Here is a 27861-nt window from a genome sequence, read left to right on the forward strand (position 1 = left end):
CATATCACGACCTGCGCTTGTCCTGAGGTTGTGGTTTGATGGTAGCAAGGAAAAATCTGCAGTCGCACAAATGATTATCAGCGTAAGACGAATTTCCACGGATCAGAGATAAAACTTTGTTCTTGCACTGAAAAATAAAAATTTCAGGCCGCTACTATATGTATATATTTTTCTTTGTGGGGTATATCCTGGAAGTAGTTTATTAGTGATATAATCATTATGTCACTGATATACCTATAAATATATAATGTGTTGCGAAAAAAATTATGTGTTTTGCTGTCTTTCCTGAAAACTGTTTTGTGATCCTTAAAGTACACGATGTCAGAAACAAAATAATAAATCTTCTAACTACAAAGGAAAATATAAATGGTCACGACGTTTCTAAATGTCAAACGCTCAATATAGTTCTGGAGAAATGATGGCTATAGACTCTTTAAGTTCCACGCTCACAGGCAAGAACAAAAGGCGATTATTTATTTCACTTCCAATCTCAGGAATGGCTCTTCCCTTAAGAGCAAAGAGTCATTTTTAAAAGGTTGAATGTCTCTTTGACTAATGGAAGAGCAATTTCTCTGATAGTTTCTGCGAATAGCTCTACGGAATAAAATCTCAACCTAAAATTGAGATATTTTTATATTTCCGCCTGCAGCCAAGCGTAGGTTAAACATAATGTGTTTGTATCCATTAAAATATGCGTATGATTTATAGTACAGTGTATTATAACCGTAATTATATAGTATAATGTGATTATTTCTTCCGCTTTTACACTTTGTTAATTACATATGCTGATATATTATAATGACCATTTTGAGTTTGTTCGGTTTTAGTAAAAAATCGAAAAACATATGACTAATTCCAAAAAAATATATTTAATTACTATACATCTGCATTATTACGTATGGACCATAGATATATTTAATATGAAAGGAATCAAAACATTTTCTATAAATACTTAAATACAACAGTAAACAAATACACCGTAGATGTGTGTTTATCATAATGAACACATATGAAGGTATAAAGTTACAGCAAACTGCGAACTACTAAGAGATTTCAAAAGTTATTCCGTTGTTAAAAAGCTACGTAATTCTAGATGAACATATGATAATTTTAATTTGAACAAAAAATGCTTTATTTATAGCACTTTTTGTAACTGAAACAAGAGAAAATGTTAAAATTAATTACTTTCTTCTCTTGCGGTAGTAAAAAAGTGACATATGTCTTTATCTACCAGTGTTGAGTCAGATACCGATTCTCGTTCGTAGTAAAGTAGCAACAGTTTAAATCTATTGTGAGTATTTTTAACTTTAAATAGCTTTGTAGTGCTGCTTTTAATGGCGCAATTTTCACATTTGTTCGACTGAAATCTGTAACTGTAATGTTAAAAATAACAATGAGTCAAAATAATTTAAAAAGCATTTTATGCAGCTACATGTAAGTAAAACAAGTGCTTCAACTCATCATTAAATAAGACCGAAACTTGTGTTCATTTATTTGTTAACTACCAATCCTGCCGTTGCAAAAGGAGCAAATCTGCAGTTGGACTGTTTATTGGTGACTTTTAGGTAGATTTCAAAGAAATGCTACATATGGTAGCATTTATCATAGTGCGAATTTCGGAAAAAATTTATTTAGTTTTTCGTTTCATGGTCCATAGATCCCAAAAGCATCACCAACTCAAAAGTTTATATATTTATAAATTTATATATAGTTGAATATCACTTATTTGTGGACACGATAACTGTAGAAATTTTTAACAAATCACTTCCAAACTGATATATAAAATCTATTAGTGGAAAATCTCGGCCGAGTTCGTTAATGGGCAATATCCGACTAAAGGGATAGAAATGGGGAAGGATTTTGAAAAACAGAAAAACCACTTTAACTCTCATGATATGGAAAATATTACATCAGTTTGTTGTAGCAGTAATATCAAAATCTTATGTCTGAATAATTTTTGATAAAACCAACCATAACTGCAAAGGGGTTGAAAAAAACAATTGTTGGACGACAAAAAAGGTATAACTCCCTTTATAAGAATAACATTGAATTCTTGACAATTTTGTATTAATCATATAATTCTTATCTAAAACTTTTGTCTAAACCAATTTTTCATCAGACAAACCATTCCTTCAAGGAGTTGAAAAAATAAGGGGTATAATTTAAAAAATATATATAACTTCCGCAGTGAGTACACTATCAATACTGATAAGATTGTTTCAAAATGTTACAATTTTTATCTAACACTATTGTCTGAAACAATTTTTGATGATGCAAACTATTATTGCAAGGGGTTGAAAAAAACCGTGGTTGGAATGAGAAAATGATTTAATCATCCCTATCCAATACACTATTGAATCCATCAGTATGTTTGATTAGTTGTCTAAATATTGACTAAAACTATTCTTAAAAGATTTTTTGTTTACCCACCCATTACTGCAAGGGGTAGAAATAACAAGGTTTTAAAGAAAATATATTAATTACATTTTTTAATTGATATACTGTTAAATCCATCATAATTTATTGTATGAATCCTAAACTTAATCTAAAACTTTGGCTGAAACAGATTTTGATGAACAGAATTACTACCGTAAAAACAAGGGTTGAAATTATTAAATATCCAAAACTTTTTTAGTATAAATTTCGTTTGAATTATTTTTTGGCTGTCCCTATGAATGCTTGTCTGGTTACTTTAATTCTTATTAAAAATGCATACTTTCTCTCACGTAATTTTTAAATGATAGTTCTGGTTATAATGGAATTTAATCTGGATAAATTATTATTAACTTCTCGGCTTTTGTGGTTCTGTCTCGATCACTATATGATTGTTACGTGTTTTTGTTTTTTACACTTAAAATTTATGTACCCGACAAACGTACGAAATCGTGATAAAAGGTTACATCTAATATCAGCAGAAACGAATTTCATAATAAAGTTCCACTGGTCTTGTTATAGAATTACTTCTTTCTTTTGTCACTTATTAGGCTATCGATTTGTTGTTCGATGTTTTTATTCGAAACACACTTAACGCGCCTGGTTAATAATTTCATTGTGTGCAGGAGCGCTGAACTGGAGGTAGATTGGTGGGATTTTAACCCGGCACCCTTAAATTTTTAAGTTTTGTTTTGTTGGCTTTACATTTTGCTTTTCATCGTGCGCAATGACTCTATGGAATCATAAATAGAATCCACTTCTTTCAGTCAGTCGGGGCGCGTATTTGTCATGCTGACGTCACGGCGACTGAGCGTGTGGGTCCTGTCCTGGCGTTGTGACGCCAACTTCAGCCAACACGTCAGACATAATAAAATCTATGAGAATTATTATTTTTGACGTGATAACTTTTTTACAAATCTATGAACGTCGGCTGCACGCACGAAAAATTGTCACGTTCCGCCTGAGCCGAGCGTGCAAGAACCGGCCAACCACCGTGCGAGAAAATCTTCTATAATATCAAACATGTAAATGCGGGCATTTTTAACTAATTGTTCGTGATTATATTTAAACAAATCATTTAAATTAAATTTGCAAAAACTGTAAATTATATTTTAAAACTAAAAAAGTATGCAATTTTTCATCAATGTTTTCTTATGACGTTATCACGTAAAATAATCGTCCGTAAACCGACTTTACAGACAAACCCCCCCCCCCTTTTTTTTCCCCTCTTAAGCCACCTGGAAGTGTTCTGGAAAGAAAAAAAGAGATTCACCAAACAGGTTTGTCGAGAAGTGAGGGAGAAAGGCAACTAAAAAAAATGAAACCTCGGCTTGTTCCGAGACACGTCTCCTTCAAGAACCGCCGCCATGTTCGAACGTTAAAGACACCTGCCACTCGCAAGACCAATAAGGCCTCCATCGTTCACTTCACTGCATCGGAACATTCGGGGCGAAGTTCATATATCAGCCCCCTCCGGGCCGTGGGGGCCACTCCTGTTCCCCCCTCCCCCCCTGATGGTGCCCTGGGAGAGAGCGCTGTGTGTGTGTTTTATGGCTCGCGGGAAGTGAGCGAAGGAAGAAGCCAAGGAAGCCCGAGGTAAGCCAGAAGACGTGGAGGGGGCGTGGCGAAGAGTTTTCGCGGGAAAGCAAGAGAGGTGGGGAGGGGGTGCGAGGAGGAAATTAGGGAAGGCAGCAAGGAGGAGCTAAAGGTTAAGGGGTCTGAGCACTTGCATCGTCGACTTAGCATATAAGTCATGCGGAAAAGGAAAGCAGAAGGGGGGAAGAAGAAGAATAAAAAAAACACTGAGCCCTCGTGAAAAACCTGATTTCTTAACAAAAAAAAAGGTAATATAAGGTGGAGTTTCATTACCTTACCATAAGGCTCACGCTCAAAGAAGGTGCCTTCGGAACTTCGTAAGGTTTTGGGATCGCAATGGACTTGCATCAGGGTTGTGCCATTACGGAGTTCAGCGGCTTGATGACTTCGTTACATCTGTCAGTATTTATCTACGCTCTCGGAGTGCGAGATTCGAAAATTTATTCACCTGGGTAAAAATAGCGTCTATAAAATAATTTTAATTTATATTTCTCAGATTTCGTCTCAGCTTCGTCCCTGAGTTTACTGAAAATAAAAGCATGTGTATTTTTTTTTATTTCAACGCAATGAGATTTATAAAATGGTACTTCATGATGGAAGTAAACTCTAATATTTGGCAAAGAAAAATATACCCTTTATTGACATGTTTTTTGTAAAAACATATTAGGTGCCAAAACTGCAAAGTGTTACATTGTGCATAGTATTACAATGAATGCACCAACTTTGTTAATGTCACATCAATTTTGTGATAGTACGTTTTAAAGTGATATTTTAAAATCATTCAAATGCGTGTTGCATCCATAAGATTCGGATATGTTTATATCCCCCGTTTTTATTTATTATTTTCTGTTTTATTGACCACTATCATAATTTTTTTTTACTAACACCGACTTATCGTCCTTATTTACGTATAGTATAATTTTCTGGGTTGCGAATTTTTTCATATTTGTTTCTGGGTATATTTCTCTTTGTTTCGTCCAGTGGGTTTGAATAACCCGTTTTTTCCTGTCGTTCGTTTTTTTTGTGGACTCGTGACGCGTTTTTTTATTCATATCGTGTAAGTACAAAAATTATTCACTCACAGTTTTTTACCATATTATATTTTACGATACAACGCAGTCCATTAAATTTACGGTCTTTGAATGTTAACCATGTTTCCCCAAATGTAAGGATCCAAGGCTGGTGAAACAGGTATTCCAGCGTGTGATGAGAACCACGAAACAGCGGTTTGCAAACACCTATCAAAACAGATAATCTCCAGGGCGTAACTCACTTCGCCTGTGGTGCCGCATCTCGGTAATGCAAACGTGGGCTGGCTATTCGGTAAATGTTTATCCTCGTATCGCACGAAATGGAACCACTGAAGTAAAATGTAGGGTTTATTAATTTTATCTTTAATTAAGATCAATGCCCTATTTGTCGATGATATCAGTCATTTTTGAATTCATTGATCACCACCAAGAAGGATTTAATAAATTGTGATAACTTGGCACCCTACACTGTAAAATAATGTTTGTATTTAATTAAGAATAGCCTTTGGTAACTCATTTTGGTATGTATGCCTTTGATGAACTCCGACACCGTTTTACCGATCGCATGTAAGTTTGCACATCGAAGAGTTTTTTTCATGAAGAAGGTTTTAATACTATCCATTTTTTGTAACTCACCGATAGATGGCGCTGCAGGGCATATATTTCTAAACCGTTCAAACACTCACCATGGGTCAATAGAAAATATAGGTCATAGACGTACAGACAGCAATTGTGTGTCATTTCTCTATGTCCAACACACTGACATTTGCTTTGATGTGGACATTATTAAACCCTGTGTTCAGCCCGAGCAATGCCGGCTAGTAGGCTTACTTGTAAAATTGCAGGGCAGAGTTTTGTACCGTTTGGAATTTTTCAAAGCTCTGTATTGCAGTTTTACAACTGATATCGTTGGCCACTGAGTTTCCAAGGTTTTTCCTTGTGAAAAGTACAAGAATTGTTACACTATAAATATTTATTTTATTTAATAATTTAAGGACCAATGGTTTGCTGCTTTACACAAATACCAAAAAAAAATATCTTTTTGAAAGTGTTTCCTAAGAATAACATTAAAACACTCGTAATTATTTTATAAACTCAGAAAAAAATTCTGTAAATTTGACACCTTAAGTAAATTCATTTGTTTCTTTCTAGAATTTGACTACGATCGCTAGTGCAGATAAAGGTATCAGAAATATATTATTCGTCGAAAAAAACATAAGAATCGAGAGAAATATACAGTTGTAGCCATATTTAAAAGGAAATATATCATTTAAACTCACTTATTTAAGAGGATGTGCACAAACACAGTAACCGATAATCTCAGATGAAGATAACGTGCTGGACTTGGTATGATTCACATTTTTAAAAAAATAAACTATAACTACTCTTATAGAAATTTTCTCCTTAAATTTACGAAAAACATTAGGTAAAAATTATTAAAGAAATTCCAAAATGTATGCTAATAGTACTGTGTTTACTCAGATCAAATCATATATCACAAATATTATTTTGGAGTACTCACAAAACCTTCAATACCAACATAAGCCAACAAACCAATTCTTCTTATTCCTCCTTCTTTTTTTGCCCTGTTTACAAGAGAACTCATGACCATAAAGTTGGAAAACAACGTTTTATCTAAGGAGATACATTCACCCGAAACAACGAAGATACTCATCGTTTATTTGAAGAGCAGTCTTTATCGGAGAGACCGTACATGTACTGCAAATGTTAACCGACTCATCAATTCAAGATGCTCTATGTTCCTCCTCCTAAGGACAATATGGAGAACGTCCAGTACATTCATCATCATCACTGGACCAAATCATATGGCGTGGCTACCACTCAACGTTGCAATGAAGAGCGTCAGAAATAATAATAATGTACTCCACTTTATTTCCCTGCACGAAGTGTGGTTCGGATTCCCTTTAGACCTTGAAACGTCTCGTCACGCCTCTCTGAGAAAAAAATTGGTTGTCTGTAAAGTCGGTTTACGGACGATAGTTTAACGTGACAACTTCATAACAAAACATTGATGAAATGATTGCATACTTTTATGAATAAAATTGAATCATTTTTATTAAATTATCACTATTTTGTATGGATACAAAGAAGGAGTGAAATGTAATATACAATTTAATTAATAAATTTACTTTTATTTGCACTCATTAATTCAAATATGCTTATTACTTTAACTAACAGATTATTTTAACTATTACTTTTATACATGTTTGCTATTTAACTTCTTCCAATCTGTTAAGGATAGGACGATGATAGGAAAAGTAGGAAACGCATGGGAGTGTTTCAAGTTTAATGTGCCTCGAAAAAGTCAAATCGATGGTTGTTCCAATCGAGTGGCAGAGAGATAGATGCGGCGCAAGCGTACAATGAGCGTAACGGGACACAGCGTAACGGAACAATGTGCGTAACGGGACTCTTTTTCGTGCGTGCAGCCGGCGTTCATCGATTTATTAGACGTTGTCACGTCAAAAAAACACAGCTGCTATTTCTACTCATACATCGGCCTCCACAAAAGATGTTGAGTTCATCATACACTTACTGTGGAAATTGATACATCACTTCAGACAATAGATCAATATCAACAGTTATCCAGCGCTCACTGTAAAAAAAAGTTATATTTCATTGAAAAAAAAATTGAGCGAGTCTTTCAGAACTCGTTAGTGATGTGTAACATGTAACCATGGTAACGAGAAAATTCATGTGAACTCATGTTATTAATACACTTATATTATGAAACACGGACACGAATTTATTTAAAATAATGCCGAGCTTAATAAATATGTATGTGAATTGTGTTTTCAACAAAGTTCTTGATGCGATTAAAACGTAGTTTCCACTTCCGCCACCATATTCGTTCCTTTTTGACAAGTATTTTTTTTTTTTAAATACTGTTGTCCATTTTGGTTAAAATCCAATAAAACAGCTAACAATATAAAGTTTTCCTTTGTCTATGTAAACTGTACTGGCTGGATGCGAATCATACGTAGTTTCCGCACCCGGCGCTAGAATTCGTTGCCGGAGCAGATAGGACAACTATCGAATAATTCGTTTTGCAGAGCAAAATTTTAAACTATGTTATGAAACTGATGTGATAAAAGCGAAAATGATATGAAAAAATACTTAACGCCAAATTTGAATCCGACAGTAAAGTTTATTTAAATACCGCCTTTATTGTTAAAAATTCATTAAACAGTTAATACTTAAATATTCCCGTTCGCTTTGTGAACTTTGGCTAGCGCCATCCACCACCAGATTTCAGCACAATGGGTACACATTTCCGTCCCATGCAACTTCCAATCCATTCACGAAATTACTCCTACCAAATGCCGTATACCGATAGCTAAGATGTAACACACCAAATACTCCAAGGGTAATTTGGTAGAAAACATGAAGTAACTCAAAATTCATCTTAATATTTAATTATCAAAAAAGCCCCTGATTTTAGACACCATTAATTCCCAACACACATTGCAAACCTAAATATAGGCTTCGTAATAATTCTAAATCGAGCCCTAATTCAACTGACACTGTCCGCTGCAAATTTATTAGGAATAAAATATCGGAAAAATATTACTACTTATAGTCGTAAGTGCTGCTAAACATTGTATACAAATTTTTAATTGGACTAAAGCAGTATTTTTATTTGCAAACAATTAAATTTTAAGATAGAACATTGAGAGTCTTATGATAGTTTAACACAAAAAAATTTATGAAACCACAGTGTATAAAAGGTAAAGCCATTATTTTAAAATAAATTTTTGTGCCGTGATTTTATCCACAGTTATTTTAAACAATTTTTTTTAACGACAGCAAAAAGATTTGAAGTACTTGTAAAAATGTGTTAAAAAAAACATTATTCATGTGCTTAGTGTGCAATCTTACTTTCTGTATTATTTGCAATAAACTATTTGCCCAGTTCGATTTTCTAAGACGTAAAACAGTCTTGGAATGAATTTAAAACCGTATGAAATGTTTATGTTTACAACTTTTTTTCGTGATCACCTTATGGTTGAACTTTGTCAGTGTAATTTTGACTCACCCCGTAAAAAGTACTGTAATTAACTACTACAATAACACATTCAGCTTACGATTCAAATTTTATTCAGTCTTGTTTGAATACTTTTAAAAATCGTTGAAAAAATAAAACACCGCCCTAAATCACTGAATAAAATAACGTATAAAAATTGGTACACATTTCCAGTCGAATTGCCAGGCTTTCAAGAGAAGTAGTCGCTCTGTTAATTTACAGTTTTATAAAAACATTTTATTTTATATAATTGCCGGCACAGATTCAATTTCAATGTAATGAAATGTAATTTCTATGTAATTGAAAAAAATTGTATATTTCCAACAACGTAACAGTATTTCCTCGCAAAGCACATGATTACATGTTACTAGACTCATGGCAGTGAACTTTGGCGCGAGGCGGAAGGTTACTTAAAATAGATCTTTAAGCAAAGCTACTGAAATTCTTCATTTCAGCTAAATATTTACCTTTTTGAGATAAATGGCTGGTTCATAACTTATTTGGCAATTATATATAAAAAACCTTCATTCACTTTATTAATCACTTGTTCTCCGTTTTTCATGCACGTGGACAGCTTAATTAACTTTCATTACTCATGTTAAATTGCTATATGGAAATTAATGTTCTGTGCATAAACGTAAACACATAATTAGCACCGTTTAATGTTAGGTTAAACGGTTCCGAATGGGTCATTAAATATCTTTAATGTAAACAAATAAAATAATTAAACCAAAGTAACGTTGCAACGTTTTTTAATCCGTCGGTATAAAACGATTTAAATTTGGTTTACATTAAAAAATAATAATTTGTAATTTTTGTAATGTTAGTAACATAACCATTTGCGATGAAAGAAAATTTATTGTTAATCATGAGAAATAATTGTGGCAGTATTTCAACTGGTATGGAGACAAATGTATTACTACGAGTTATTGATCATGCATACCAAAATATCCAGGTTCTCCTAGAATTGGTTTATTACCATAGTGCCTTCCCTGACATACACTTTGACATACCATTTGAGTTTATTTATTTGTCTGTAATGACACCGATATCTGAATCAATTTTTTTTCTTTTAACTATCTTTTTTTCGGAAAAAAAAACAAAAGGATTGGTCCAATTGAAACAGTTTCCAGTGCTAGTTTCCGACACAGGCCACACCAGAAGGAGTGGCTTGCGAGCAGGTATGCGCAGGAACGCCTGGTTAATGTTTTCATGATCGGCGAAGCGGAGCCGGTTACGCCCACTGAAGAATTCCCCCCCTCCTCTTCCACTATATCCCAGAGTTTCTTATCTGTATCAGTCGCGTGCTGCATGGCTCGGATGAATAATTAAACAGCTCGACAGCGAGGGCTGCACCCAGGAACGGTTTCCCCGCCCCCAGAAACGACAGAGGCCTAGGCAGGCTTGCATCGTCGGCGGGCACGATAGCTGCGAAGCAAAACCATCGTCGTTTAATAATGTTCGCAGGCTTTCACGGCCACTGTCTTAAGAAGCTTGGCTTCTGGGTTGTAGCCGTGTCCTTGGCGAATAATTCACCTACGTTTCGGTCGACATTTCAGTCGCCATCATCAGGGCGCAGTTACCTACCTAGATAGGTAACTGCTCCCTGGTGATAGCGACTGCAATGCCAACCGAAACGTTGGTGAATTATTTGCCAAAGACACGGCTACAACCCAGAATCCAGGCTACTTCATCGTCGTTTAGTTTGGCCTTCCAGTATCGTTTAGCATCGCACGTTTGATTTAACTTGATAAGTTTTGTTAAGGGAAACGAGGCAGACCTGTGAAATGCTGTCTCCAATGAACACTGTTGAAAATGTTCACATTTTATCTACGAATAACACTGTTACAAAATATCCGGGGATCCCAAGTAAAAAGACTGTTCATTTAAGTTGCTTTGAACACGGCGCAAATTTTTTTTTTTGAAAAGAAACAATTTTTTTACTAAGATTTTATATCCGCTAAATGACACTCTACGTTATTTAAAAACTATCAAAAAAACTGCATTGATATAAATAACACTCTCCTTCCTTTTACGTCTCTGTTCTCCAGTTTACAACGAAATACAGAAATTTGAAGTCGTAAGCCAGCCTAGAGTCAAACAATATCCTACATCTGAATCTACATAAAACATCGCGTTTATGTTGAGGTGACTTTTCTCGTTGAATAATCGTTAATTGTAATTTCGAACAGTGTGAATATAAAGTGATGACAATTGTATTCCAGCATATCTCTACAACTGGCTTTAATTTTTTTCTATGAAAAAGTCTGTTCCCGTTAATGCATAAAACTCTATTAACAATACCATGCAATATATTTATCCTTATTGTCATAATAAAACAAACAAGTAGTAGCGTCATAGTATTTTATAATTGAACTAGCAAACCCGGCGAACTCCGTTTCGCCACCAAATGGCTTCGTTTTATGTAACATTTCGTTTGGTGATTAAAAGATGAAGAAAAATTTTATTTTGTTTTATATTTGAAAAGGAAAAATTTTATTTCATTTCACAACAGTAATAAATTCATTTCGATTACAAAAAGGAATTATTTAGTTGAACTTCTCTAAGTAAATGAAAGTGAATCCAAAGTAAATACTGAATCGAAGCGTTATACGTGTCCGCTAATTATCCGTTTCATTGAAGTGCTCTTTGGTACACCACATTTTTTGTTTTTTGGTCTGACGTTAACACAAACAAAGCGGATGGTTTCCCAACTCGTGAACACGCAACGTATAACTGCCCATGTGAAAAACAATGATTTTCTAAATTTATTCCGCAAACACTAAGCGATTGGCCTTGCGACTTGTTAATTGTCATTGCGAACGCAAAGCGAACTGGAAATTGCAATCGTTTGAAGTCAAACGGAAGATCAGTCGGAATCATTGGTATTCGAGGAATACATACATTTTCACCTGCGTACTTTCCGTTAATAATGGTTGCCTCAATCAAATTCGGCATAAGTATTTTTACCGAAAGTCGAGTACCGTTGCAAAGTCGCGGTGGATTCAAATTACGCAATATCATAATAACTGTACCAACTTTGAGTAGCAAGTTATGTGGTGGAAATCCTGGTAACTCCAGAGAGTTCAAAAACTCCGTTGGATAATTTACTACATCATCGGGATTTGTTATGGAATCAACGGATTTGTATGTCACCAAATCGCCAGAAATTTTTGATTGAATGGTGAAATTCAGTGCGTGTACATCATTATTCTTTGCGGCAAGAATTGCTCGTTGACTTAACCAAGCATAATTCTGATAATTCTCACTAATGTTTGGGAAAACATTTTCAATAAGAGCTAATTGAGAGTCTACAAATCGGCAAAAGTCGTTGGTAAGAGTAATAAATCCAGATGTCGCATCAACTGGGACTTTTCCATTTCCAACATCTAACAATTGTTTGGAAAATTGTGCAGCACTTTGATCATTTTGAAGTTGAACTCTCATATTAGTGGTTAGCGATAATGTTTTTACGTTATTCCATAAAGGTGATGCCTTCAGGCAAGCATTCAATTCATCTGCAGGCGTTCCACGGGAAATTACTGGCAACGTCTGCCTGAAATCGCCTGCCAACAATATCATCAAGCCGCCAAATATGTTGTTATTTCGCCGAAGATCCTTCAGTGTGAAGTTAAGTGCTTCAAGTGATTTCTTATGTGCCATTGTGCACTCATCCCAAACAATGAGCTTGCATTGCATCAACAATTTTCCCATTGCACTGGATCGGGAAATATTGCATGTTGGACTATCAATTGTGTTTAAATTGAGTGGCAACTTAAGCGCAGAATGTGCAGCACGACCGCCATCTAGAAGAGTCGCCGAAATTCCAGATGATGCTAACGCCAAAGCTATGTCACATCTTGATCGAATAGTGGCCAAAATCAATGAAATGACAAATGTTTTCCTTGTTCCTCCAGGCGCGTCCAGGAAGAATGGACCACCAGTATTATTGTCCACCGCTTGCATTAATGTTTCGTATACTTGTTTTTGCTGTTCATTCAGCAACGGCACATTATTTCGAACGAATTCCTGCAATGTATCAACATTGTATTGCAGCTCTCGATTTAATTCTTGGTTGAATGCATCGTGCATCGATCGATTTGGCGCAATCATTCCTACTTCAATCAGTAGCTTGTTTGCAATAGTCAAGCATTGATCCTCAATCAGAATCAATCCTTCATTGTAGATTTCATCGGTTATTTGGATGTCAGGATTATTCGTTTGAATGCGCAAGCGATGCAAGATATCTTCACATATGTCGTCTTTGTATTTGTTCCATAACTGAATTGGTTGTGAAGGAAAACATGTGGTGATGATAATTGCGAACATAGTTCGTATTTGTTACGCATTTGATGAAACAACTGAATCCGCAAGTGTTAAATCCCAATGAGAATCGTTCTCCAGCAAACCCAATAGTTGACATACTTCTCGATATGTGGTGAATTTAACCTCAAATCTCAAATGCACGATCCACATAATTTACACAGTTCAACTTACGACCTTAAAGACAAATGCCTGCTGTTGAAATTGAATAAAAATTTGCACAATATACGTTATATGTTTTTTTTTTACTTTTTTTTCACAATTTCACAGTAAACACAATACCGGTTTGTCACATGAAATTAACTGAGCAGAGAACAATGAGTAGTTGATTTGATGGTTTCCAATTGAAATGTTAGGAAACGAATAACTTATTTTTTTTCTTTTTTTTCACAATTTCACAGTGAACACAATACCGGTTTGTCACATGAAATTAACTGAGCAGAGAACAATGAGTAGCTGTCAAACAATGTATCACGCACCGGCGCCATCTACTTAAAATGTTTGTTTGTCCTGAATTTTTCCTGAATTTTCTTTGCTATAAACCTCACGGAGCCCGAGACCTTTCCAACGACTGCAAAACCGTGGAAATCGGTTCGTGCGTTCTGGAGTTATAGCGTCAGGAAGGAAAACCCGACTTATTTTTATATACTAGATTAAAACACCAAACAATAATGGAAACGTGTTAAGTTACCACAAATAATACATAAAGTTATTCAACATCTTTTCCCGGTTATGTCAGCCACTTATTAAAATAAATTTAAATACCGTATGTTTTTAAATATAACTAAGAATTTACATAAAATAAAGTTGCATTAATTATTGTATTACGTATTTTATTTAATTTTACAGAATTCATAAAAGGTTCGCTCTTGTATAACTTTTTGAAACCAAGTAAGGAAATCATATCAATGTTTGGTTGCTGACAACTCAAACACACAGTAATATTAAAAAAATATTATTACAAAACGCTTATTACTACATGTTATTAGCGTTACTCATGATCACCCTTGATCAGCCGTAAAACATAGTCTATGAAATTACTTTTCCTACGTTTTAACTGGTATTTGCGTATGCATTAATTTATTTCTTCTGATTTTGCACCATTACAATCCTTATTTTACTTGAATTTTAGTTACTACTGGCTGATGTACCCGTGCGTCGCTACGAAAGGCTACAGTAAGAACACTCTCCAACTGTTCATTATGCGTTAATGAGGCGAAATTTACATAGTGTTGTTACAGTGGCTGTGCACCTATAATAGCTATTAAATCCATTTTTATTAATATATACTGTGATCAGTCAGTGAGAGACTGCTATGCTTCTTAAGGGCTCCACCTACCTGGGCACACATACAGTGTGCAGAGCTTCAGGAATTACAACGCAATTTCAAAACTACTAAAGATATCCGAGTATGGTCTGTTTACAAAAAGCATATAAGAGTTCCCTGAGGGCTGAAAACGTTTTTTGATTTCGGATTAAGTTTTTAAACTGTATTTTTAGAAGATTTAAAATGGCTAAAACGCATGTTTTCAGAGTAATATTTTTTGACGTAAAACACCCAGGACAGATTTTTGAAACCACTTAAAGGACTTGAATTACACCTTCATCTTTATTTCTCGGCCATATAATGTTACGGCCACCGCTAAAATTTCACAGTTATCCTGTGCACGACAAGAAGACTGTGCGCCAGTCCAGAGGAGACACCGCGCTAGAAGCACCAGCGAGCGTCGCGCTTATCATCCCGCCTCACTGACACACGCAGGGGTTAATTTCAGTGGGAACGCAAGGGAACGGCGTTCCCTTACCTCCCAAGAGTGCCGGAACGCAAGGGAACGCACTTAAAACTTAAAGTTTAAAAAACAAAGTGTGAACTCAATTTAAATTCATGTTTTTATTTTCTTACATCATAATCAAGCACTTTAAAAAGTAATCACCATTAAAATATCAATTTTTTATAAAAATAATTGTAGTATTATGTCTGGATGGCCTAAAAACGCGGGTTTACAGTTATAATTTTCAAAACTTTTTCCCGGGGGAGGGCCCCCGGACCCTCCTCCTTCCTGGGGGGTATTCCAGACCCCCCGGTCTGAGCATCCCGCTTTAGAGTTCCCACACCTAAAACTTTAGAAATTAAGCACTGGACACACGTACACCCCTGACGAGGTGGGCCCCTTAAGTCCACCTCTGTCCTTCCTCATGGGTACGTCACTACCATGTTTCATGGGTCCACTCCTTCCACGCCCCGAATAGAAATAAAGATATATTGAAGTTTTAAAAATATCTTACTCAATAAAAAATAAATTTACATAAAAATTAACGTGAATTATTATTATTTCGGAATTCGCCATCTTGGATTTAACTACGTAATGTTTCAAAAACATTTAGATATTTATTTCAAAGATATCTACACATTTGCATTTGTCAAGGAATTAAGAATCCATTTATAATTTACACAAAGTATTAAAATATGAATTTTTTATTCCAAAAAAATAGCAGAAACTAAGGCCACACGCGACTGCTTGAGAGAAAGGAACACTGGTAAAATGAAATATGCTACATGTAAAATTTTACAATTGGTTAAAACATGACGATTATGAACCAGAAAAGGTTGTGACAGTGTTTCTCTTCTTAAGGGGATTGGTGTAGGACAAAAAACAGACATTCGTCAGAATTTGTTGGAAATGAGCTTAAGTGTTTCATAAATGCTTGTTTATTACTACTGTATGGCCAGCCAGCACGTATATAAGCTAGCGGGTGAGATTTGGCAAGTTAGTGGCGAGAGAGCTTCCGTGAGGGGAGGTTGTCGAATATTGCAGCTCTGAGGCCTGCTATCTAGCGGGAATCTTTCGAAGGTCTTCCACAATATCGCCTTTCTCTCTCTCTCGCTCTCTTTCCAACACGGACACCCAACCAGCTCTTATCTTCGCTTCCCATCTCACCCTATCCTTCATTCTCGGATAAGGTAGCCGCCCTTCCCCGCGTAGACTTTCGTGTTACTGAAAAATTTGTCCAAAGCTGAATTTTTGTACTGTGGTAGAGTTGACTATGCTTAATAACATACCGAAAGTTTACCGCTGTAGACCTTGTGCGTTATCACCGAAAATTTGCATTTAAGTCCTAGGTGACAGCAACTTGCATCAGTCCATTAAAATGCTACCCATTTATACAGTTTTTAATTTTGACTGTCCGTAAACTTAGCAAAATAATGTAGAAACTGTAATACACCCATTAATGTTAGAAAAATTTAAATTTTTAATATTTAAGATATGATATAAAGCGATTAATTCACGACATATATATATTTTTTATCTTTGCCACCCCGATAAAAATACGATTTACACCGATTTGAAGAGCCCAATGCGAAAAAATGTCTAAATAAATGTTTTTAATTATACTTTTAGCTTTAAGATAGTATATTTATAAAGAGTCTAGCATAATAAGTTGCCTCATTAAAGCTGCCCGAGCGTTGCAGTGTACTGCGGCCGTACTGATCTTTCACGGCCGGCGGGCTTTGAAACACGCTGCGTACTGCGACACTCAATAAACTTAGTCTTATTTAGGGATTACTTAAAATATATTTAATGCATATGATAGGGTGAATTCATGTTACATCTATTGAGATATACATATTCTTTTTTCTTATATGAATGATTTTTGATACAATAAAATTAACAATAAACAATTTCTGCTGTGAACTTGTAAATCAAAATTCTAGAGGACCTCTGGTTTTATATATGTGTTCGTATTTTGTTACAAAAATTTTATTATTAAAAATTATTTAATACCAAAAAATATAATTATTTTTTATTTCTAATACATTAAGTATATTATTTTACATCAGAACTGTGCAAAATTTAATGTAGCCTAAATTATAAAATATATATATTTAATTGTATGAAATTAGTTTACTACATAACAATTGAAGAAAACGATACACCGTAAATGTGCTTATTGAGTTTTGTCACTTTTATAACATAATTCGTATGATAATATTATTTTTTTCCAGAAAATAAATAAAACATAAGTTGTGTTGTAAAATGTATTGATAGAATTACATATTTAGTATTTTTTTTTCTAAGTTAATTCATTGGAGTGCTGCGCCTAGCTTACTTCGTTGAATTGCTAGTGGCAAAGAGCGGTGGTGGATGTTTTTTCAAGAGTTTGACCGTATTTTATGACCTCAGCTGTGAGAGGGTGTTCGTCCCAGAAATCCTAACGGTCAAGGAAAATAGCCTTTCTCTGTAGTCACGTACGGGTCTGCTACTCTCTTAATATCGTCAGTTTATCACAACTTTCCGGGAAGTTCTATTGTTGTTATTTATTTATAATTTAGAAATTAAAGAGTCGATCATACTAATATTTTTACCTAAGCAAATCGCATCCTGGAAGATTTTTATCTACGTTTGCAGCAAAAATCACTTGCAGTTAGAAAACTTTTATTCTTTCAGAGTAAAATTCAGTCTGGAATTACCATACATTAAAAACCTTAGTTTTCTGGAGCAAAAAACGTCCCAGCACGAGCGACTTTAACACTGCTGCACACACACACTACGCAGCTTGAAATACATCAGTGGTCAGACTATTGTACCAGACACTCAAAATATACACATTTAAACCTTACAAAAAACACAGACAATATTTATGAAGTGATTTTTACGCTACGCTCAACATATTTATGTAACATGTAGTCAAATTTCTATAAAAAAATATATTTCTTACCTTTTATGATTAAAATTACCCATTTAATAATAGGACGTTTAAACTTTGAGGTGTTTATCACAGTTACCATGTAGGACATTCTTTTATATTACTTTGGTGCCATAATGAGAACCGGCTTAAAAAAGTATTAAAGTTATTAAATTTACGAAACATTTTTGTGGATCATTGTAGAAATTATCATTAAAAACTCAACTGCTCATTATTGGTGTGATCACAAGGTTTCATCGGTAAACTTTTGACGTGTTACTAAGAAATGTTCATTCTACTACTGTACAAAATTTTTGCTTTGGGATAATTTTCCATGTATTAAAAATTTTTGTTTCTTAACAGCGAAATTCGTTCCGACCCAAGCCTACTTCGACAACCTCGCAGTAGTATACACTACGCGGCTGGGATCGCTTTAGTGGTCAGACTAATTGCATGAGACACTTAAAAAATATAGCAATTTAAAGATGAATAAATATGCAACAACGTTTACTCTAAGCGATTTCCACGTTGGGCTCTTTAATTTTATGTAAGATGTATTTATATTTCCTTAAAATTGAATGAAAGTGAATTCGTTAACTTTAATGATTTAAAAGGTCTATTTTATAGAAACATGTTTAAACTTTGTGCTTTTTATCAGTATCCTCAGATGGGGCAATGTTTCTAGATTATTTTGGGTTCCATACTGACGGTCTACTCCATAAACTGCATTTGCAATATCCATTATTGAGGATCGTTGCAAAAAATTGTCATTTTGGACTTAACTGCTCGTTTTTGGTGTGACGCACAAGGTTTGCGGCAGTACTTAAACTTTTGTCGTGTTACTAAGAAATGTTAATTCTACTACTGTACAAATTTTCGGCTTTGGGATAATTTTCCATGTATTAAAAACCTTTGTTTCTTCACGGCGAAATTCGTCCCGACCCGAGCCTACATCGGCAACCTCGCAGTAGTATACACTACGCGGCTCGGATCACTTTAGTGGTCAGACACATTGTACCAGGCTCTCAACAAATAAACTAATTTAAAATTTAAGAACTAAATCGTGATTGTAAAATGGCCGCCATGGTGATTTGCGAATTTATGGAGAAATAAAAGCAGTTAAAATTTTATGTAGTTTCCAAGAGACATTATTACATCACCAATCATCTAAAATAACAGGTTTACAAAATTTCAACATATTCAATAACTAGTCAGTTTTTTCAAATGTGTTAGTATTAACAATCTGGACCATATCTAGTCGGTGAGGTCTGTATTGTTACAGACTATCTGTATTCTGGTATTTGGATTTTGAAGCTACTTAATGATTCGCTTTCAATGTCTATTAAAATATACCTAATGCTAATTGCAGGAATATTTCTACTCGATTTCAAAATTATGATTCCTGAAAATTTGTAGCGGACACATTTCAATGTAACACTTATTGATTTTCGAGTTATGTTGAAGTTTCACATGTCACTTCGTGTACACGAGATGGCCCCTGCTCTGTTAGCAATGAGTCATCACAACCGGTGCCGTCTGTACGAGCGTCTTCACAAGTTATCCTGAAATATGTTCTTAAATAATAATTCAAGTGAATTCTTAAAATCCTACACACCTTATCTTAAGTGTCGTAAATAAATCGTTATATTTTGTAAATCCATATAATATAGGAGCCAACATGGCGCGAAGCGATGGACGCGATACGAATAATATTTTTTTTACCAACCACTACATCAGTAAATATTTGTGGTTTCCATTCGCTATGAATTCAAGCATGTAACATGTGTACTGCTTCTTCAATTCGGCCACAGTTAAATGGGAGGCTCTGAATCACTGAAAACTCCTCAACCATATCAACTATGAATCACAGGCATTACAACAAACAGTTGTTACAAGTCAAGTAGCCAATGAGCAGGTGACATTTTTCGAGTCCGTAGAGGATTGTTGAGACTATCCTACAGGTTAATGGCAACGCGCCCTTACGCGCATGGTTAATACCCCGCATGAGTAGAGTGTAAAGGCGTAAGCCTGGGACACATCTAGGTCCTCATCTAACCGCGCACACTTAGATTTAACTCAGGATAGGGTGAAAAATATTTACTAATTTTGCAGTCCTAACAGTCACCAACGAATAGCCAGCAAAATACATAAATAAGCTCACGAATATTGTTCGTGAATGAAGGCGATGCTGATACTTTGGAAACGTTACCAGCAGATATTAAATAATGTTTAACTATTATTTACGTTGCTTACTTCTTAAAACTGCATTCATGTAAACTGATTTTGTGTGAGACTATGTTGAGTGTTTTCTGCTACACTTAGTTTTCTGAAAAAAGTATATTGTGGCTTAATAAACTTGTTAACATTGATGCCTGTCATAAAAAAAAAATCAAACGTAATTATACGGATACATGCTGAGTATAGTTTATGAATGGTTCACGCATTGCTGAAAAAAAAAACATGTTTACAATTTTACACATCTTTTTGTTGTCGCATCGTGTCCATCGCGTTGTACATACGCAACTCTGAAAAATAAATATATGGTAAAAAAAGCTAGAATAAAATAATCTCTTTTTTTTATTCTTTTTTCGAAGCGCTCTAATGGCTTTCGATAGTTTTGTTATTTTGTGTACTCTGCTTGGTGGAGATTTCTTCTGCATTTTATTCCTGAATAAATCTTACGCTTGCAACAAAAAACATCTAGCTAAATCACTGTGCTAAATAATAACAGAGAATAACCATTCAATTATACGCCGAGCTAAACCAAACACGTTCTCTTATCTACTGAAAATGAGTACGTTGACCTTCATATCAGTTTCCCGCGAAATCCCGTCTCCTCTTCGTAAACAGCAGACAGCTGTGGCAGAGTGGGAACGAGCTGCAAAAAGTTTGGAAAACTGTCGCAAGGTATCACTACTGTCCAGCGCGCTCCATAATTCCTCGTATCCGAGCTTGCACGCTGCTCAAATTTCTACAGCTACGTTTTTACTTTAGGTCCGACTGCAATAAGCTAAAGACTAAAATAAAGTCAATCATTCAGCCGACATATATGTAGGCGTTTGAATTACAAATGAAAACGCGAATGTTATTAAATTCGCAAATGAATATCACGCAATTTCGTAGCAGCTCAGTTATTAAAATTCAAATTGTAATTACGTTAAATTAATAATGATTCCAGATAAAATAATGGTCACAGTCATACCTCCCGTGTCTGAAAATTTATCTGCGAAAGTTTTACCACTGAAATCTTTATAGTTTTTTAATAAAGCTTGAATTTAAAAAATTCCCGAAAATCAGCAATAACTTAATTAAAATAAAAAAATAAAAAAAAAATTTACACCAGAATGGTTCAAATCTTCTCTAGCAGCTGAATCATTAACCAATATATTGTTTTTTTTAATACGATGCTGGTGCACCAATCCCCTTAAAGACTCGCTCAAATCATTGAGGGGAGAAAAATCATAGTAATCGGCAAATTTCTTTAAAAATTAAAAAATGAAATATTATAAAAAAATGCGTTTAAGTGTAAACAGACACCCATGGAGAATCTTTTTACAAAATTTCACGGTTCTAGGCCTATCCGTCTATGTGCTACGCGAAAGACAGACAGACAAACTCTCTCCTTTATCATATTGTTAAATGGCACTAACTTTTGCTCATGAAAGAAGACAAGATGGACAGATAAGGAAATATATCACTAAACTCGGCTGAATAAATTCGATCGTTTTGTTGTAAGATCGAAATCCAACTCGTTAAGGACTTTAAGATTTACCAGTTGAAATACTGCCACAAATATATATCTGATGATTAGCATTAAATTTTCTTCCATCGCAAATGGTTATGTAACTAAGTCAAAATGTATAGCGTTAGGTGCAATTCATTAAATTTAGTTGCGGTAAAATTTGTGCAAAAAATTTTGTCTCTAATCCAAAATCAGAAGAGAATGAGAAAATTCTGGTGTAGCGGCGCCAGAAACATGTATTAATTTAAAATTTCACTATGCATGAGGTTAATGGCCGACATATTACACCTGCGAACATGTTTGGCGATTACCTACTGTATTTATTTCAGTCATTTAATCGTAACGACACTCGAGCGTGTATTTCGGGAGAGCAACAACGGGCGGTAATGTGTAACCGGAGCACAAGAGTAAAGCAGAACGAACACGCTACCTGCACTACCGTGCCAACGACAAGGTACAACACTACCTGCAGCAGGTGAAAAAAACACCGCCGTGCCTGCGACAGGTACAAAAGAAACAAATTAATGAAAACGTGCCGTGCCGTATCGCAGATACAGCGATAAAAAAATAAAAAAAGTAAAAATAGAGACAGTAAAATTAATTCATATACTTAGTTCACTATTCTGTATGGCATTATTGGTTTAATTGCGAAATATTTTTTTTTGGTTAAAAAAAAGGTTTTCGTGGTTCGGTCCAAATCCGAGACTTAAAAATTTATTTATTTATATTTTATTGTACTAGCAATTCCATCCGGCTTCGTGCGGATGCGATCTACTAATGTGGTGTCATTTATATTTAGTAAGTACTTATAAGTATCAAGTTCTCGCAGGTGTTTTCAAAAATTATGTACACACAAACACTTAGAACTGGTACAACAGATAAACCGATAAAGATAATTACGTGCCTATTAAATAATATCGCGCTAGATACCATGGTTTAATGGTTTGCATATGATATTGTCTAATAGTAAATTTAAAACCAAAATTAAATTCCTAAGTTAACCGACATATAAAGAATTTTGGTAAAAAATAGCTTCGCAAAAAACTCATTACTTTTTAACCAATTTTGAAAGAAAAGATAAATTGGATACTTTGAGCCATTATTAGAAGATTGACATATGCTATCATTGACTTTCCTGTAGTCCCTTTTTAGACCTTCAATTCTTTAGTACATTAAATTGATGTATCTGTCATGTATAAGTCAGCATAAGCCATTTAACCGTTCAAAAAGAGTGCTTTTACGAATTGACCTTTAAATTTATTATGTATGTCATATACACGTTAACCTTCCGGAAAACATTCTATAATAATGGTTAGGAAAAACCAATAAAATCCATTGTGTATTTTAAAAGAAATAAGCGAACAGACAGACAAGGACGAAGACCTATGATTCTTAAAGATAACTTTATTTTCATGTAGAAATGTATGATTTTTAATAAATTACAGGAAGAAACTCCAAATTAAACGTTTACCTTAAGAAATCTGCGCATCACTCAATATTTAGCCATGTTTCGTGGTGTTGTGGTTATACGATTGGCTTTTAACTGTGGCGATTCGAGTTACGTTCCCCGCTGGAACAATACTTGGTGGAATATGGCGGTCGTTTGGGATCGAAAGTTATACATCCTCTTTTCGCTACATCGTTTAGTACGCAAATAACTTAGTAAGCACAAATGATCGTTATGTACTTACAAAAAATCATATAATATAAAGGGTGCAGCGGACTTACCTGCAACCTTTTTCAGTCAATAGAGAATCTCTGAAGGTATTTTTTGACCTGACAACGTCTAATAAATCTATGAACTCCGGCTGCACGCACAAAAAAGTGTCCCGTTACGCACATTATCCCGTTACGCTGTGTCCCGTTACGCTCATTGTACGCTTGCGCCGCATCTATCTCTCTTCCACTCGATTGGAACAACCATCGATTTGACTTTTTCGAGGCACATTAAACTTGAAACACTCCCATCCGTTTCCTACTTTTCCTACTTTTCCTATCATCGTCCTATCCTTAACAGAATAACACAGATTGGAAGAAGTTAAATAGCAATCATGTATAAAAGTTATAGTTAAAATAATCTCTTCGTTAAAGTAATAAACATATTTGAATTAATGAGTGCAAATAAAAGTAAATTTCTCAATTAAATTGTAGATTTTATTTCACGTCTTTTTTTATCCCTACAAAATAATGATAATTCAATAAAAAAACATTCAATTTTATTCATAAAAGTATGTAATCATTTCATCACTGTTTTGTTATGACGTTGTCACGTTAAACTATCGTCCGCAAACCGACTTTACAGACAAACAAAATTTTTTACAACTTACAGTGACTCAACATGCGTTCCTTGAGTTACGCGGCAAACCTCGAGGTGGTGTTCAAAATCGTTCCACACTTCGTGCAATGCGTACCGGCGGTGAAGGACTCAACTGTCACCGTGATTCCGCCGTCTCAGATCTGGAAACGTTAGCGGCAGAGGTGGCCTGAACACTTTGCCCATGACATAACCCTCACAGAAAAAAAAAAAGAAACAGGTGGGGTTTGGTCCGGTGGTCGCGGTGGCCATCTGCCCACACTGAATCGTCGACACCTGCAGCTGCCATCTTCCAGAGAGATTTGTGTTCAGGTGCTCCCTTCCCTTCACGTGGCACGACCGTTACTGACACCTTCAGCTGAAGAACGCGACAACTCTTCTGCTGCGCGGTATGCGCCAATATAAACACTAGCTGATTATAGTGGAGGCAACCCGCAACGAACGAATCCGAAACATTCACAAAAAAAAAACTTTTAGGTATTCTCTATTGACAGAAATGAGTTTAAGATAAATCGACCACAGCGTTTAATTTTTTATGATTTTTCTAATGTATACTGATTATTTTCGCCCACTCTGTACATGGTTGTATGAACCAAAATGCTTTCCCCACGTCCCTCCCAGGCTGTCAATACAGGTTGAGTTGAAAATGTTGACCAAAAAACCATGGGTACATGTTAACCACAAAAAAAAAAATCGTTGAAAACTTAAAATCACAGATATGGCCTTGAGTAATTTCCATAGCTGATTGGAGCTGAACGGCTTATTTATTTGGAAATAGCGGAGAAAGTATTAAAAATAAATGAAACACTGAACTATTGTTTAATTGTTTAATATTAAACTATTGTTTAATTGAATATGTGTTTATAATATGAACCAAAATTTTACTGTCATAAGATGATTTCTTTAAAACAATTCGATCCATACAAAATGCCAAAAAATTAGTGCACGGACACAAACAAAAAAACGCTTACATACAAAAGTAAGATCGTTAAATTTATTTGAAACGGTGTTTTGTCATAATTATTATTGTAGTAGACACGTATTCCGGTAAAGGTTGGATGATATTTACTAAAACGATGAACGGACTTCTGTCTTTGTATAACCCCTTTAAACTTGTAATGCCCTAAAAGTAAAAAAAAAATTAAAATTAAATATTTGCTCTTTATTTACTTGTTGCCAAAGGTTTGTACGTGAGGTCTCAACTAGCAAAATCTACAGACATAGATATTAAGTTGTGTTTAAAGCCAAAATGACTATCGCAAACCTAATTAACTATTATTTGTGCGAACAACTCTCTAGAAAGACAAACAAATATCCATCCAATTTTCATTCATGTACCTACGCAAAACGCACAGTGCTTTTACGTTACAAGCGAAATTTCCAGTAAAATGTTCCCACACCCCATTCCACCACTACGGTACTTTAGTGGTCGATGTGTTTTATCGGGCTATTCTACAGCAACCCTAGAAGTGTCCAGGTCAGAATTACAGGGGATGAGGGGAGTTCTAGCTATTGGGAGATGGAAACACCAACTTAGGCTAAGGTCTATTTTACAAAAACGTTTCAAACATTTACTTCACTTACCGTTTTTCTGTGCAAAGAATTGCTTAAAATATCGATTCTATGACGATTATTTTACAAAAAAATTAAAGATATATAAGGAAATTGAGCTGGAAATAAAAACAGTGAATTTGACAAAAAATTAAACACGTACTTGAAGGTAGCTACATTTCAGTATGATTTTTTCGACACAGTGTTTTATGTTTTAAATTTTAAAGATTTATGAAAAAAAATTAATAACTTATCTATCTGTAAACTGATATAGATATTTTTAATTCTTTTTTATTTATACTATTTGGTGCATACAGGCTAAAAAGTTTTACAATGTTTTATAAATAACCATGCCTTCCATTACAAGATAACACAATTTAAGTTTTTTTTACGTAATTTATAGAGAAACCGCTTCTTTTTATTTTGCATGATGTTATGTCCACGTTCACCTCACAGACTTTTCATAAATTTAACATTTAATTATGTTATACTTTCAAGGAAATTTTTGTACTTTCTTCTAAGTTTCTAAAATGGTTATCAAGAGCAGTATGAAATTAAATGATATTTTTTTTTGGTAAAGAACGTTATTGGAAGGGAGCTTTGTAATATTTTACCTTAAATTAATATAAATGGAGATTTTGTGGTAAGTAATTGTTTCGACGCTAATAAAGTGGAACAACTTGCATAAATATATATATTTGCTTTTAAAATTCCTCACAGCATTGATAGAATATTCTGGATACTGGCGTTTTCTATGAAAATAAGTAAAGAAGTAAAAATAAACCTTGCTTTTCTGTAGTTAACTACATTGTAAACTTACGTTTTTCAATTACAGAAAGTTATTTGACTTTTTTCAAACTTGATCGAACACTTGGTTTCATTCTCTTAGCACTGTGAAAATAAATTTGTTGGCATGTATTCCTCCGAACTGTCTGATCTGAAATAGAGGTGATAACTTAACTTGCTTCTGTCACTGATATTACGGGGCGGGCATGAAATGTTCTCACATTATTCATGCGTCTCTTCCTTCGGTCTGTAACGTAAACTGCTTCTAGTCACGTACGGCTGAATATCGTGTTGCTACTAAATATATACTATTGCCAGACGTTTCTTATTGAATATTTCTAGAATAGTTTTGAGTTCGTAAGCTTAATATGAAACACCATAACAGAGATTATGGCATTTTCTACGTTTTAATTTAAACCCAAAATAATATGATTATGATAGCGTTTGTATTCATATATGTAGATTTAATATTAATTATTTCATATGAATGATTCCTTCCTCAACTTTACCTTAATATGTTAAAGAATTTTTCTTCGACTTATATCACTTTAAATGAAACGGAATAATACATTTGATAATTTTAAAAATAAATTTCTTAATGCTGGAAACTGTTTCAATTGGACCAATGCTTATGTTTATTTTCCGAAAAAAAAAAAATATAGTTAAAAGAAAAAAATTGGTTGTTTGTAAAGTCGGTTTATGGACGATAGTTTAACGTGACAACGTCATAACAAAACATTGATGAAATGATTGCATAATTTTATGAATAAAATTGAATCATTTTTATTGAATTATTACTATTTTTTATTAATACAAAGAAGGATTTCGTCTACAATCCTCGTTAACTTTTCGTCTTCAGCGTCTACGCAATTGGCAGATTGTTCATTACTTGTAGAATGTCACCTGCAAAGCGAACTATCATCGCCAGACTCTATATTGTATTTTTGATGTGACAACGTCTAATAATTCGATGAACGCCGGCTGCACGCACGAAAAAGTGTTCCGTAACGCACATTGTCCCGTTACGCTCATTGTACGCTTGCGCCGCATATATCTCTCTTCCACTCGATTAGAACAACCATTGATTTGACTTTTTCGAGGCACATTAAACTTGAAACACTCCAATTTTGTTCCTACTTTTCCTATCATCGTCCTATCCTTAACAGAATAACACAGATTGGAAGAATTTAAATAGCAAGCATGTATAAAAGTTATAGTTAAAATAATCTCTTCGTTAAAGTAAAAACATATTTGTATTAATGAGTGCAAATAAAAGAAAATTTATCAATTAAATTGTAGATTTCATTTCACTCCTTCTTTGTATCCATACAATGTAGTGTTCATTCAATATAAA

This window comes from Bacillus rossius, chromosome 1, assembly GCF_032445375.1.
Source record: "Bacillus rossius redtenbacheri isolate Brsri chromosome 1, Brsri_v3, whole genome shotgun sequence".
Lineage (NCBI taxonomy): Eukaryota > Metazoa > Arthropoda > Insecta > Phasmatodea > Bacillidae > Bacillus > Bacillus rossius.